The sequence below is a fragment of the Macrobrachium nipponense genome, chromosome 8, assembly GCF_015104395.2.
Source record: "Macrobrachium nipponense isolate FS-2020 chromosome 8, ASM1510439v2, whole genome shotgun sequence".
Taxonomy (NCBI): Eukaryota; Metazoa; Arthropoda; class Malacostraca; order Decapoda; family Palaemonidae; genus Macrobrachium; species Macrobrachium nipponense.
Window position 1 is genome coordinate 7,938,782 of NC_087203.1, and position 12,500 is coordinate 7,951,281.

Sequence of the window (12,500 nt, forward strand, 5' to 3'; positions counted from 1 at the left end):
CCAAAACCCCAAAGGTCATCTGCACCCCAGGGACCATAGCCCCCTTTTTCTCCATTGTAGGGGTACCTTTGTAGTACGGTCCTAGATCTAATCTGACAGAAGCCATTAGCAGCTGGTTGCCCTCCAAGTTGAGGAAATTCACACATCTCCGTGAAGTTTGACTGACCTGTTCTAATCCTTCTACTTCACCCCTTTTCCTTACCATTGTTGTTGGACCCTTCCGCATCCGGGACTCTGCCCCCTCACACCTGCCTGACTGATGCCTGACCCCAACTCCTCTCGACCCAAGATAGCCTATTGTACTCTGTCTTTCACCCTTCCTCTACTGGCATTTGATGACCATTTCAGGTAGTTACATAGTTACATGGAGTAACGGTGAAGATGAAATGACCCGAGGAAAATCAATCCAGATGCAACCAGACTCTCCATGAACCAGTATAAATAAAGCCATACTTGGCCTGCCAATTTGCTACAAAACCCTAGCCTCTCCCAGTGGTAGAATGCCCTGGATTCTGCTTTAGCTACTTGACATAGTACTCCTGTCCGGAAGCAGTATCCTGCCTTATGGCACGACCCGCCGCTATCTCCACCCTGTGTTTTGATGCTGAACCAGGCTAGTCTTCTACAAACCTGCACTACCTGCAGACTGGACTCTGTCTAGACATCTGCCCTGACTATCTATCACATACCTTCGTCTATGAAGTTCCTGTAGGACTCCTTGAGTGAGAAGCATTTTCTGTTGATTCCTTGGTGAAGCTTTGCAAGTGACCTACGTCTTTCTGCTGACGCCCTGGCTCTGACTACACCTGTTTAAGCTGTTTTCTCCTATTCCCATTCCTAGTATTCCTTTCCCCATCAGACTCATGCGAGATTGAAACAACTTTGAATTCCTTGTGAAATAAATGATACTAATACACGCTACTGTGCTTTTGCAATTCTCTTTTCATTAACGTAACGGATTAACTCATATATCTCTCACCTTGCTTGTGGCTTTTTTATGTTAGATTTCCATTACTGGTATTCATATTTCAACTCTGATTGCTTTGCAGATTAGTGTACAATGCCCCGTTGTGTGCCTTTTTCTCAAGATCAACAGTACCATTCAACTTATTCTGTCAGTGCCTTCTTGGGTAATTTTCCCCAAGATTCCAGTGAGGCTCTCCCCCGCTTACAGTGCTCCACTACTTAGTGCTGATCATTGTGCTAACTTTGAGTTCTTGATCCATATCACATGTACCTGCGAGATCACTCATGTTAAGTGTTTCTGCTTGCAATTTGGTGGCACATTTGTTTGTTTTTGTGGATAGTAGTATTAATTTCAGGAGTGCCATGGAGCCAGACAGTGCTCCTGTAATTTATATATTTTGATTACCTTATAGAAATTATATTCAATTCGTGGATGAATTACGTTTGCATTCAAGCCTTTTGAAAAGTAACCTTGGGAAGTTCTATTAAGTGCTTCTGTTTTTTTCTGCTCATAGCTTGCATGCTCCCTAATCAGTATAAGCAAGTTTAGCACAATGCATATTTTAGAGGAGAGTCAAAATTTTATGTGTGTAAGCATATGTATAAAAATGCATTCATCATGAGCTGACTGATGTACGTTGATGGAATAACAAGAACAAGTACTACAAACACATGTTCAAAATAAGGTCAATATCAACCGTATGCAGGAAAATCAACAGAATAGGGATACTTTAATCACACAAGTGAATACCCAGCATTAGCTCAATAAGAATACTGTACACGAGTCGGCAGCATGACACGGTCACCAAGGTCTTGTTGCACCAACGTCTGTAAAGACAATAGCTGACCGCGTACTGATATGCAGTGCCGTCGGATACCCGAATAAGAGCTGGAAAACGAAAACTCGAGATACCTTGAGATATTGATGGAAGGATTCAACCAGTCCGTGCAATGCAATAGCTAAGGACAAAGGCAGAGCAATGATTGAAAAGTATCCAGATCTAAAGATGGAAATAAGGAAGCTCTGGAAAGCTGACATGGAAGTAGTCACTGTCGTCCTGGGACCCCTGTCCAAATAAAAATGTTTAGCTGACTACAACAAGGATAATTAGGAAAGTGTAGGATAATTAAGTATAGAGGTATTGGGCGTCAGATCTTCTGGATTCAAATTCGGAGATAAAAGCCTTGCGGGATTAAAAAAAAAACTAATATACTTGATACAAATCTTTTTACATTTTTTTTAACAAATGGGAATTGCAGAATATAGCCTAATTTAGCCAAAGGTGCATAAGATACAAACAGACAGAACATTCTTTACTCCTGACTACACAAAGACCAGCGAGACCCCATTTAATGGGAGTCGTCCTTTCTTGAAATTTGACAGCCATTTATTTAGCAGTTTAGAAGAAGACCAAAGTAACTTTTCCGTACTTCAAGACTCAAGTATATGGTAATCCAATAGTTTCAAAAACTGTTGAAAGTCTAGACGCATATCTAAATATTTCCACACATACACATCAAACTTTATAGCTGCCATAGAATTACGTTCACTCAAAACAAAGTACTATAACTACATCCATTATTAAAAAGCGTAATCTTAGATAATACTGGTTTCACCATAACAAAGATTTATTGCTAACTATGCATGAAACTTGTATTACAATGCTAATATAATCACTGCTTGCTAATCGACAAACAATAATTACTCAACCTTCACGTAGCATCCAAGCTATGAGAAAAATTAGTGATCATTTTTGTTTTCTTTGATCAGATGCACTGCGGCTAACGGACAAATGTGACCAAATTTGGGTTTTAAGAGATAATCATACTACTACATTTTTTATGAGTTCTACGTATCATCGAAGACGATTTAGTAACCTCATCAAGCCATTTAGAACAGTATTAAATTCGTAGTTAGGAAACTTAGGACATCTTGAGCAGTTTGAAACAGTTTGACCTTGTAAGTAATTTCCACTTATGTAAATGATATACGGTCTGTTAGGATGCCAGGAATAAATAATATCCAAGCAGAGAAGAACCTTGTTTGTTGACACTTATCATGTGACGCATACTCTTACTTCCTTGTAAAGGCAGCGCTATTGCTTGACTTTCCATGACGGAAATGAATGATGCAGTATACATGAAATAAAAAAAAAAAATTAATGAGTGAGACAGACAAAGACTGCGGAGAGTGTGGTTATAAGATAAGCTTAATCTCCTGTAGATTGGTTCTCGCACACTACAAACAATATGAGAGGACAGGAGAGCGGAAGGGTGTCGACAGAACAATGTTTCCATGATTCGAAAAATGCATTTGGAATAAGAACAAAAGCGCCTTAACAATAACAGTAAGATTTGTTTTGATGATTAAAATAAATACATTCATGGAAGTTATTACACAAACGTATACAAGTCTCATTGGTATAAGAAAATCCATTCAAGATGACTTCAAGCTGAAATTTCGAATCATTTGTTGAATTTTCTCTTTCTTTTAATTTTTTGCGTTCCTGCCAGTTTCACTGGAACACTGCCAAATATCAATGCTTTCTGGGTCTTTCATAAACTTCGTCTTGCCGGAAAGAATTTTCAAGAGCAAAGATTCGCAGTGGCAGACACACGCAAGCACGCACATAACTGCTCATACACTCACACTCACATATGCATGTATGTATGTGTAGATATCATGGCCCTCTTCCTTCACCAAGTATTCTATAAAAATCCAGAGCTTATACCCTCTGCAAACATACATATCAAACGCTTTCTCGAGTCTCGAGCTGTGTAAACAGCAAATTTGGTCAATTTTGGATGCATTAGGAAAAGGTCACGAAACGAACGTGCTAACACTTCTATAAAAGCAACTTGTCATTAACAAGTCTAAATGATTATTAATTGATCTATTAGCTAATTTCACGTGATATAGCATATAAGTCCAGTAGAAATTGACATAAAAATATCCTAACCCAGACATTTCGTATACCAAAAATTTTGTCTGGGTGTCTTTGAACACCAAAACAAATTCAACCAAAATCAACCTTGGGGAAAACTGTTTTTTAGGCCAAAAACCAAAATGGCCACTAAATTTATCTGAAAGATAAACGTTATGCACTGGCTGGCACCAAGTATCAGAATTCAACATCATAATTGGTAAACATGTTTGAGAGGGTTTATTTTAAGTACATAAAGATCCTAAACTCAATTAAGTACATAAAGATTCTAAACTCAATTAAGTACATAAAGATCCTAAACTTAATGGCCGCTATCAGGATGGCTCTTCATTACAGACTTGAAGACAATCCAGTATTGGCACACTTACTCATATCATCACAAGTCAAATGGTCTGTAACACTTAATCAGAGCTGTTAACACCTTGACTATAATATTTTGTGAACACCTTTGTTCAGAATGAAATGGGAATAAATTTAAAAAAGGGAATAAAATGGAGAATCCCTTACGGAAACTATCATTTGAGCTGGTATCATACTCCACACTTGAGGAACAAATTCTAGAAGATACCAGTCAGTTTGTGCATGCTGAAGTCCAACTAATCCCTACTTTCTATATATATCCACCTATTAATGCATGTCCTTATAGCTTACATTGTCATCTTTCTGTTCACAAATCCCAGGTTAATATATATCGTGTGTGTTTCACCTTGTATTGGAGTTGTGGCAATAGCATGTCAAGGTTGATGTGAAAATTATTGTACAGTAATTGAAACTTAGAATTGTGTTAGAATTGCTTGGATGGTGCACAGCTTTTAACATCTAGTATAGAGCCTGCTAAACAGCTTTTCACTGAGGAGAAATGATAAATTCTTTTGGTGTGGAACTTGGTCAGACATGACCATCAAACAATGTCTGATGAGAGCTGGGAAAACACAGGGAGGTGTAATAAACATCACACACAAGGAGGCAACAAAGGCAAAGTGGTTCCTCTTCCCATGTCATGGCAGAGTTCACTGGGACCCTGGTCAGAACAACATCGAGATGTATGGAGAAATTTCTCTCTAAGATGTAAAGATCACATCAGATTACAACTTTCGTGGCAATATGCAAGCCACTGAAGGTTGAAAGTGACAGCATCCGCATTTCATCTATACCAAAGGCTTCTGGCCAGTGCATATGTAAATGGTCCACCACAGCAAAGTGTATTTACCCATGACTTAGCAATGGTAGCACCTGCTCTTTTTCATGATGATGGGAGCATGCGCAAATCACAGAAATCACAGCTTGCAAAACATCTGATTTAGATGAATCCAGAGGTTTGCGCCAATAATTATAACAAATCAGTTCCAAAAGTCATTGATGGGTGTGTGCTCATCCATCAGATACCTTGGCCTAAGTTTGGAACTATTGGAAATGTCTGTTAACTTTTCATATCAGTTGTTAAACATGGACGGGATGAGCAAGTAGTTGGCTGAGTAATATTTGATAGCTATGAAATCAAAACAACCAAAGATCTTGAACAAAAGCGCAGAAAACTGCACCATACACAAGCTCCAGACATTTTGGTGAGTGTGCAAACACCAGTGCCATGAAACAAGACAGCCTTTCTTGCTAATATGAAGAATAAGCAAAATTTCATCTCACTACCAGTAACACTTCTTGAGGATACCGGCATTCCTGTGAAGCATGCTGGTGAAGAAGGCGATGCAGACGTTGTCATTGTCTACAAGGTTCTTCAGTTAACACAGAAATACAAAAAGGTTTGTGTCCAGACTGAGGATACAGACATTTTGATACTCCTCTTGTACCACCTCTAAGAAAAGGCAACCATCTTCATGGTGACAAGACAACATACAATAGCAATTCATAGCCTCCATCAGTCTTTGGGAATGGAGTTGTGCAAGAGCTTGTTATTTGTGCTCGCTATGTCTGGCTGTGATACCACCTCAGCATTCTTTGGAATGGGCAAATTGAAACATTGAATATTCTTGCATCATCAGCTGAAGTGTGGCAACACATCAGCTGATAAGGAAACCTTTGGCAATGTGTGAGAGAAGTTTGTGGTGTCTTTGTATGGTGGTGCATGGGACAAAAACGTGACTTTGAACATGATGTGCTACTGGAACGTAATTTTTCCCAAGTATGTCCTAGTGTAAAGCGCATGGCCCCCGCAGGTAGAGCCTGCCACTCACTTTTTAAGGGTGCATCATCAAGTGAGCACATGGGAGCACCTGAGCATTACTGAAACAGGAGGAATATGGCTTCAGCATTGAAAATTGGTCAGTTGTACCAATTATCACTGATATAGAGCACCAAATCTCCTACATTCATTGCAAAAGTAATGCACAGTGTGAAAACAGACCCAAACTACTTGAGCTACTTGAGTGCTTCCAAGATACTGATGACAATGTTTAGAATATACTTAATTTCATACTTTCATGCATAGCCATTTGACACACTTTTGCCACAGAGCTCAAAAGTTTCAGGTCATGAAACATGACAATGGTATTTTCCCCTAGAACTTTGAACTCTTTCATCAAAGTATAAATTTCTGCTATAAGATAGCGATATCACTACCAATTCATGATGTTCTGTTGAAAGATTTGATGCCTGTTGCTAGCTTAATTACTGGTATGACTGAGAAACAGTAGATATAAGATTTCAATTGAGCTTGTTTTTTACCGCATGCAGAATTCTGTCTCATAGTGTTTATCTGCTTATTATCATAATCATAGTTTGACAGCAAGGATTCTTTTTTATGATGTTATGCTTAATGATGTATCACATTCTATATTTGTGCTGTTCTTGTTTCACAAAAAGGATAAAACTTCATTATATTATCATCATGAAAAGAAAGACGTGTATATAATTTTTACTTTGCCGATGGCCTTCATTTTGCCTTTATCTTTATTATGGTGTTCAAAGGAGGTGTTTTTGAACCCAATAAATAGCCCTTCACATGTCTGTATTATTTTGTTGGTTATTTGTTCTCGAAAATTGAAAGTTACTGAATGAATAATATCATTATACAGTGCTGGAAATTCCTTATTGTCATGACGAAGACTGCCGTTTTGGAGTTTGGCCTAGAAAACACATTTCCCTAAGGCTGATTTTGGTTGAATTTGTTGCACTTTATTGGCATCAGCATGAAGTGCTTAGTACAAAAAATGACTGTTATACAAAATGTCTGGCTCCATGTCAATTTCTACAGAACTATATGTATTTCTCAATGTTGTGCTAACAAAATCCTTTAGACTTGTTGATCGCCTCTCACCGCTGGTTACGCTGGATTCAACTAGGTCCCGGAAAATGAGCAAAACTGCAAAGAGTGAAAGGTGTCTACGTTACTATCTCCTGATTCCTGACAGAGCTAACATTCATTATATCTGTATTCACTAGCTGTGATTTTGAGGTTGCTGGGATATTCTGTGGTTTGGTGATGTATCTTAGTAATCTTAATGGAGAAATAAACAGATATAAAGTTATTACTATTGTTATTAGTATCAGCTTGAGCTCACAATATGTCCTTTCTTGTGGAACGAATAAAATTACCATGAACTTACCCAAGAAGGTTCCGTAGAATAGAATGTCCAAATATGAAATTAGAGTAAAACACGAGACTGAGTATATTGAAGTACAAAGAAGTGTACATAAATAGAGTTAACATAGTGATAATCTAGTCTTGAATATGGCATTTCTTCTATTACAATTGTCAGCATTCACATGGATGCTATTTAGGACGAAAATTGTACGCTGCTATGTGGTACTTTCAACGGACTTCCACATTTCCTAGCAATGGGACACTGTCCCTTGAAGCTCAGAAATATGGATAGCAGTGCCACTTCTTTGCTGGTATCTTTTAACCAATGAAAATAACAGTGGTTGAATTTCCAGGAAGTTAGTATTATCAAGGAGGCCAGTTCAGGACAAAAAAGCTCTGGCATTTGACAACGCGACCTATGTTCAGGTCAGGTCTGTCAAGCCCAACATTATTTTGCTCATATTATTTCCAATGAGACAATATAATGATTCCCTTTATCCACTTTCTCCTTAGTATTATGACTGTGGTTTTACTGTTCTCATTTCTATCGTTGTTTTTATCTGCGGTCTTGCTATTTCGATCAGCAAGTTAGTTGGTCATTGGTAATAGTAAGAAAGAAAAATCCCAATCAAAATTCTTAATCAGTATAAGAACAGATGCTGGGTATAAGATAAACCAGAAACGATAAAGCGTAGTTTGTACTGAAGCTTTCAGGTTAAAAAATTTCTCAAAAAGAAAAAGGGGGGTGGCGATTGAAACAGCGTCTCGCCTATTTTAAAATCCCACACAGACAGATACGAAACGAATTGCAAACGCAATATTCCTAGAGTGAGATGAAAACACACTGCATAGTAACTTCAAACGCAAATTCCGTGTGAGCTGATCTGTGAATCTGAATGATCAATGACTGTGATTCACAAAGCAACCGATTCTTTTAGAATTCTCAACCCAAGCGATGCTTTATGAATTTTCCATATGAACCAAGGCTGTGGAGCCTCCAAGAGAGCGATCACTCAATACTCCGAACAAGCAACTTCACGTAAAGTTTGGCCGAAAATAAAACTTGAATATCTGTTTATTAACTTTTGCCTTACTTTCGCTGAGATGACATTGAGTGAGTTTTTTAAAAGAATAAATTGGTAAAATATCCAGGCAGCGCAAGATACATAGTAGATATACGTAGAATTTTCCCCAGTAATTAAATGACCTGTTCAAAAATTTTTTTTAGTTCGAGCCATTATTTTGCATAGATTAGTTCACTAATCAGTGTGTCTACTAAATTATTGTAAGGATGTTGCATTATAAAAAAATATGGAGGTCTAAACACTGGAGGCACAAGACTTATTGCCAACTGCCCATCTTAGATTATGTGCCCTAGGTCAGGCCTCTGACTTTTTATGTACTCGGCTGGTGCTTAGTAAAAAAACCTTTTCTCTTCCGTATTTTTGAACAACCAACAGGTCTGGTATTCGAGTAACATTGGTCTTATTAAATAAAATGCCGAAATGTCATGCTGTGTTCGGTTGTTCACCCAATGTGAACAGGCAAGTTGGCAATTTAATTTTTACTTTCCTCTAAGAACAAAGATGGATAAGCCTTTCATAAAGGACCTTTTGAACGCTGATACTGCAAATAGTATAAGTAGAGATCAATTTAAACTGATAGGATAGGAAGGGGAATTTGAGATATGAGCTGCTAAATCAACCAATACCAAGGAATCAGACAAGTATTAAAACATAACCTGTCCCATCACTGGAGATACCCACATCATAAGATTCGATTTTATTAAGAAAAAAAAAAAGAAATAGAAAGTGAATGACTTCATTTCTTTTAGTGGATGTACAATTACAAAAGCGCACACACACATTCCAATCGCTACAGCGAGTAATTACAAAGATTCAGCTCTAACCCAAGTTCATTTGTTTGGTGAAGTTTGTCCATTACATTAAATGTATAATCTAATGTATTTCCTTTATCAATAAGGCAATTTCTATGGTGAGAGACCCATTGGATTTCGCGACTCCAGCACGTGAAAGGTTATTTAAATCATATTTGAATCATGCAATTCCATTAACGTCCAACCTAATATAGTTTTTGGGCCATGGAAAATGAATTTCATTTAAATTACAGATTCATATCAACCAAATGTTTATCAGAATTTTGTACGAGATATCACTAATATACCATTTACAACACCCATCTTTTCTTACCCTATCGCCAAAGAATGAAGAACAAATAAGACAATAAAGGTAATAAAAAAGTAAAATTTTCTGTCCAGGATGTTGACTGAAGTTCTTACGTATCGTTATGAAAAAGAGAGGGACGTGCTCCAAGAACTCAAAATGTTAGTCAGAAAAGCACCCAATGTTAAGGCAACTGCATCAGAATGAACTGTTATTTAGATGATAACACTTACTCCTCAGTAAAATCAGTATAAGGATATTTGCAGAGGATCCCATACATATAGTATAATTCAGTAGATGGCAGCAGCTTAAACCTTAGAAAACATGAAGTACAAGTCTTCTAATGTAAACTAGAAACTAAGTTACAGAATTACCCCATACGAGTTGCCAGAATTGCCTATCATACAAAGGCATCTTTCAACATTTCCATTTGATTTAAAAGACCGAGGTCATCACATCCAATATGCCACTTCCAATTCCAAATTTGCGTGATCAAAGCAACATGACAATAATATGAATCTCGGTCATTGCTATAAAGGTCATTCATATCGTCAAACACACTGAACTTGAATCCTTGGATCTGATTTTAGCGAACAACAGTTCTTCTTTAAGAGATCAGTGAATACATTTTAATATTTCAGTATCAAATAAGAAAAGTCTTTCATTTTTTAGCTCAGTTCAGATAACTGCCCTGAATACTTCAGACTGACATCTTGTTTACCCATCATTTCCTGCAGATTATCTAGACACCACTCAAATTTCTTCAGTCGACACAGTTTACTTGCCACTCCTCTGCACAGACTTCTTTGAAGTGAAACCTGAACTGACAGTGTAGTGGCTGCACCAAGAACATTCTGCCAGCGTCATATCTGTTCCTGCAATGAAGCAATTGGTCAGAGTAACAGGGATTACGGAACCATTGTACAAAACTCTTCTGAGGGTGCTTTGCAGTTGATCATTGTAAGACAAGAGAAGATGTCAAGAGAACGTATACTACCTTAAACAAACATAACAGTGCTATAGTCATTGCCAGCTCCCAGCTAATGCTAAGTAAGTGGAGCAGGCTCCTCTTGGCTATACCTCGCAGGCAGCAAGTCGGAAGCCTTATGCAGATGAGGGAGGAATGGCCCAAAAGACACCTCATTGAAAAATGCTTATGCATAGCATCAATAATAATTCTGGAAACTGTTGTATAAAATGTCGTGCCTTTAAAAGAACTATTTTACGTAAAACTAGAAACTTTGCCAAACGACACAGACAAAGCAGGACCGTGCTCGAGAACACATAATTTCCAAAGGTGGTCCAGAAATGCATTACGCTTAATGGTGGAAGGCTCCACTGAGCCTCGACTAAGGTTATTAAATGCCCCGGAAATTGAATTCCAGAGAGTCTGTGGGAAGTTAGCAGCAAGGAGGAGCGTTCATATTTTCGGCGGTATTTTCCTTTGCTTTTTAAAACTGGATTTATAGATCACTGCTGAAGATCATTAAATAGAAAAAGAACGATCTTTTATACAATTTACAAATGTTCAATGCGCAAATGCAATTCCTATTCTCGAGTGCACACACACAGTATATATATTATATATATATATATATATATATATATATATATATATATATATATATATATATATATATGTATATATATATTTATAGATAAATATATATGTATATATGTGTGTGTTTAGCTTCTCATTGGACGACTGGCTTACGTGCTCGCCCGCCGATTTGGTATCCCGAGTTTGCTCCCCGCTCTACCAAGGAAGAATCAGATGAAATTATTTCTGGTGATAAGAAATTCATTTCTCGATATAATGTGGTTCGGATTCCACAATAAGTTGTAGGTCCCGTTGCTAAGTAATCAATTGGTTCTTAGCCAAGTAGAAATATCTAATCCTTCGGGCCAAACATAGGAGAGCTGTTAATCAGGTCTGGTTAAACTAAGATATACTTACTTTAACTTCTTTTATAATTCAATAATACCTTACATGAAATTATCTGTGTGCAAGAGCAAAATACAGAAATAATTAAAATTTAATACTATATTTAAAAGATACATTTATAATAAGACATGTATTGATGATTGTAAAAACGTATAATTGTCTGTGTACACGTAATTGTGTATAATGCTAAATTTGAGTGCATATGTGTGTGTGCAAATGCTCTATACTAATTGCGGCTCGAGGCTTGTGCTGGGCTGAAGGGACTTTTACATACTACAGTCCAATTTTTTATTCATTATTGAACTTAACATTTGCACTTGCAAAAAGACACACACACATACATACATACATATATATATAATATATATATATATATATATATATATATATAGGATATATATATATATATATATATATATATATATATATATATATATATATATATATATATGATATATAGTATATATATATATATATATATATATATATATATATATATATATATATATATATATATGTGTGTGTGTGTGTGTGTGTGTGTGTTATCGAGGTTCCAGCCTCGGTACAGTTTTAAAAGGGAAAAAAAAAAGATATGTTGGTAGCGATGACCTTGTAGCAGCAAGGCACTGAGGTGACGTTCGTCTCTCTCTCTCTCTCTCTCGTCTCCTATCCTTCTCTCTCTCTCTCATCACACACACACAGTTACCTAAGGTAACTCAATCAGACTCGTGAACTACAAAAATACATTTATTTAAGAACAGATTATTACCTAATAAATCAGGTTCTTAGCAAAATGTTAACTGAAAGGTTAAGTTCAAAATCCAAATAACTCAAATAACCCTGGGGATCGAACTAAACCTGTACACTTCTTTCTCTACAATAACTAACATTAGTTTAGCCATAAAACAAGCAACTAGAAA